This window comes from Falco rusticolus, chromosome 7, assembly GCF_015220075.1.
Source record: "Falco rusticolus isolate bFalRus1 chromosome 7, bFalRus1.pri, whole genome shotgun sequence".
In the NCBI taxonomy this organism is placed as follows: Eukaryota; Metazoa; Chordata; class Aves; order Falconiformes; family Falconidae; genus Falco; species Falco rusticolus.
The window spans coordinates 34,696,897-34,701,008 of record NC_051193.1 but is presented as its reverse complement, the minus strand read 5'-3'; the positions used below and the strand labels follow the sequence as shown (position 1 = coordinate 34,701,008).

At 48.4% G+C, this 4,112-nt stretch overlaps 1 long non-coding RNA gene across 1 annotated transcript; it reads right to left on the bottom strand.

The window, feature by feature from the left end:
• Positions 1 to 2,243: 2,243 nt before the first annotated feature.
• Positions 2,244 to 3,613, bottom strand: LOC119151594. The gene is made up of 2 exons (XR_005105469.1): positions 2,722 to 3,613; positions 2,244 to 2,398 (listed from the first exon to the last, which is right to left on the bottom strand). It is a non-coding gene; the product is annotated as an uncharacterized LOC119151594 (long non-coding RNA).
• Positions 3,614 to 4,112: the final 499 nt, after the last annotated feature.

Genomic DNA, 4,112 nt, shown 5'->3' with positions numbered 1-4,112 from the left:
TCAGCTCAGTGCACAGCTCCTGGGCTCACTGTGCATGCTGATCAGCTCTCCCTCTCTCACCCATTGCAACCAGTCTACAGGGTTTCACACCCCACAAGAAGCGGCACAGAGGAAACCACCAAATATACCCAACACATGACCCACCAGAGCAATGAGCAGGTCTCACAGGAGGAGCTGAAATTTGCTGCGTCTGCATGTGGAAACAGCCCTGCTATCTGAACATGTGGTTACCTGGCAATTCCAATGGACAATTTTTGGATTATAATTCCATTAGCTGCTCAGCTACCAATTCTTACAACCTATCCCTGCCAAGAAAACTCCAAGAGAAATAAAATCCCCTGAAACCCCTGCTCACAATGCTCCAGCTCAGGGCTTGGCAGCTTCCTTCCAAAATTAAGTGATTAAAGCAGTGCTAATGAGACATTCATCACCTGCACCTTTTCCCTTTAAAATAAATATGCAGGGCTGTGCGTTACAGGTGCATGCAAAATTGCTTAAATAGACATCTTTGAAGCACAGGAAAAAAAAAAAAAAGGACATTCTGGCAAAAAGTTCCCAAAATACTTGAAAATATAACTGAATAAATAACTCTTCTTTTGGACTGAAATCTGCAGACCTTAGCAGATGTGTTCAAGCTAAACCAAATATCCAGGGAACTGGATCTCCTTTCTGATGAGAAATAATGAAGAGCACTGCACTGGCAAAGAGACAGGCTGGAGGAACCTACTGGTCTTTTCCAGCTCTGACTTCCGTGATAGCTTGGAGTTATCCTTAGGCATTGGCTTGATCCATCAATGAAGTTATTTATTGCGAACCCGGGCCCCCAGGCTGCCAAGCCTACATCCATATTGAAATGGAAGCATTCAAACATTCACCGAGTGAATAGGATTATTGGGTAGTTACAGTCAAGCACGTGCCTGTGTCTTTGCAGGAGTGGAAGCACTGTAAAGATGACTGTATATAAAGGGGGGTGGGGGGTAAAAATCCTCTTAGGAAGAGGTGGTTTTGGAAAAATACGGGGGCCATGTTTTAAAACTTTTTTCTAATGTTTTAAAAATGCCACCGTGGAGGTGTTGGCTTAAATTATTAGGGAAAATACTAAGGCAAATAAAGAAATCACATTCCACAGACCTGCATGGAGGTGTAAAGGGGATATTTTCAGTGGGTCTTTTTTTTAGGCCTTGCTATAACAGTACCTGCCATTGTATTTGCAGGGCAGGGTGTAAAATCTGCTTACGGGATTTTTAGCTGCACTGCTATACTTTGCAATCCTTTCTGTTGCAGGGTTCTGCTCCTCTGAAGGTGAAGTCCACGGCTAAACCCTTTTCATCAACAGCAATGGAAGCAAGAGCAGGCCCTGAGTTTGTAAATATTAACTTATTTCAAATGTCAGATTATTTACTCTCCGCTCTTATAACGACCCAGGCCAAATGGACGGGTTCCAAGTTTGTTAACAATAGCTGCTGGCCAGGACAAGCCGTAGCAAAGGTTAAATCCTGTTTGCCTTACTGGAGCATGGAGCCCCATTGACTCCAGCAGCACCGGCAGCTTTGGGAGAGTGACAGGCTTTGAAACCGGGACCTGCCCCCAGTTTTGTGGGATGCGGAGAGCCCCAGGAGACCCTCAGGCACCACACCAGGGTCTGAATGGTGCCTCCAGGCACAGAAGCAAGACGTGCTACGACAAACCAGCCTGGGTTTGTCACCACCAAGGACAGCATTTGCTGGCACAGCCTCGTGCAGGCAGCGGGTCCTTTGCTACGACTCCTGCAGCTGATTGCACGGGGCAAACACAGCTCCCTCCCTGCCGCACCACCCGGGCACAACCACCCAAGGCTTTGCTACGGGGCTGCGTCTCCCTTGCTGGAGGCAGTGGTGGCCACAGTGGGGATCTCAGTGGGGGAGACAGAGATTTGTGTCTTCATGTGCACATCAACGGGTAATGCAATGGAGGTGATAATGCACAATATCCTTTGTAACAGCACTCTTTATTGTCAAGATAATGCAAGTAGATGTATTTGGCATGCACCTGAAAACTGAAAAGGTCTCCCTTACCTTGTACAGGACCTCTCTGCATGATGTCCCCTTTTGCTCTCTGTCTGGGTTGTCACATGCCTGCCTCTGCAGGCTGGAGATGGCCCACAGCATCCCCACAGAGGGTTGGTTATTACACTCACACACAAATGCACAAGGGCCCTGCCACAAGTCTAAGCATGAATAAAAAAAACACAACACACACACACATTTTATGTTACACTTTTTATTTTTATATGCATATAAATTATATATATGTAAAATATATACATACATACCCAAGGAATCTTCTTCTGTGCTGTCGTTACACAGCTCCTATCTTGCTCCATGGTACCTCCATTGCATTATACCGCTGTTGCATGGCCCTGTGAAGGCAGAAAGCCAAAGAAAGACTTGGGGACCTGTAAAGCTCTGGGAGGGATGGACCCCACTGTCCCCAAGGCACAAGACACCCCTGTCTGTGAGATCAGGTCTTCCCTCCGTATTGGTCAATCATGAAATAGCAAGCAGAGGAGATCAGTTGCCATTTGATCACAAATCTCCAAATTCACACCAAGAAACAAGCACTGGGTGGCAAGGCTGTGGTGGACCACTCCAAAACACCCTTGGCGGGGAAGGGGGAGTTGCTTGTGCCGGAAGAGGCGCATCTCCGTGCAGCAAAGTAGGAACAGCAGCGGTACTGACACACCTTGCAGGCCTTCCTCGGTCTGTGCATTGTCCTCCTCTTCCTCCCCAGTCTTCTTCCTCCCTGCCGTTGCTGCTGCAACAAAACATGCTGATCTGTCAGGGCACACAGCGTGCTTTGCCCAGGGTGACCCACGCAGATGGCTTGCAAAGGAAGCACTCGCAGAAGAAAGCCAAGTGGCCCACAGTGCAGTTTAGTCAGAACCGCTCATGTCTAGAGACATTCCTCCCTTGATTAGGAAGGTTGAGTGGGAGCCAGGGGTGGGTCAGCGATCTCCTTCCTGCGGCTGCAGCCATTCCTGCCACAACTTGAATCACACCTCTCGGAGACACTCTCGGGTCGGGCACAGGAAGTTCACGGCTGCAAACGCGCAGGCGGGGAAGGGGGAAGAGTGTGGGGATGGAGGGAAGTTCACCGGGGTTCAGCCAGAGCTGAGTCCGGAAGAACAGAGGTCTGATAAAAAGGAGAGAGGAATTGCAATGGATGTGACCCCCCCGGACTCATCTCTTCTCCAGCCAGTGCAAGGTGCCGGGTACATTGAGAATGAAGAGACAAGCTCCAGCAAGCTCACAGCTTACAGTGGCTTGAAGAAAAAGATGGTAAAGACCCACTGTTACACCTCACCTTGATGAAAAGCGAAGTCTCCAGGTCAGAGCATGATAGTTCTCATCTCCTCTGGTACCCCGTTGCAAACCGCCCTACTGAACTTGGACAAGTTTGCTGCAATCCACATACCGTGCACTCTGCAATATAGGAAAGACTAAACAAACTTCTCCAGGCAGCCAGGGTCAAGCCATACCATCTTCATCACCAAAGCCAAGAAGGAGAAGATTGCACTTCCTAGCAGGGAGAAAAACCAAGGCAGCAGAACAAAAAAAGCACAAGGGAAGTGTTACTCAAATTATCTCCACAGCGAGTGGAGGGATCAGAGTCCAGAGAACAAAGAGATCAGATGACCAGATGGGACAGATCAAGCTGACCACAAAGCCTCTGTTCAACATTTTTTTAACAACTGCCAGAGCCATATGTTCATGAGGATTGTGGAGTAACCAGGAAGGGCATGTGGACTTGGAGAGATCCCAGCCATGCTTGGAGCTTCATAGATGCAGGGTATGAGCCAGGGCACCTTCAGGGTGTGACCCAAATCATAGCCCTGCGCCCTGTGAAGGGAAAGAAGCTGGTAGATCATTTAGCTCACCTCCTTGATGGGCTCCAACCAGCCCTTCTCCTGATTTTCCTGGTGTTTGGTCCATCACTAATGAGCCATGTTCTGGGGGGAATTCTTAGGTCATTTATTTTGCATCGTGTCTTCTAAGAGAGGTAGCAGGACTATGATGAATTAGGAAAGCAGACAGACAGCATCAAACAAAGCCAAGGACAGAGGAACCATGTCT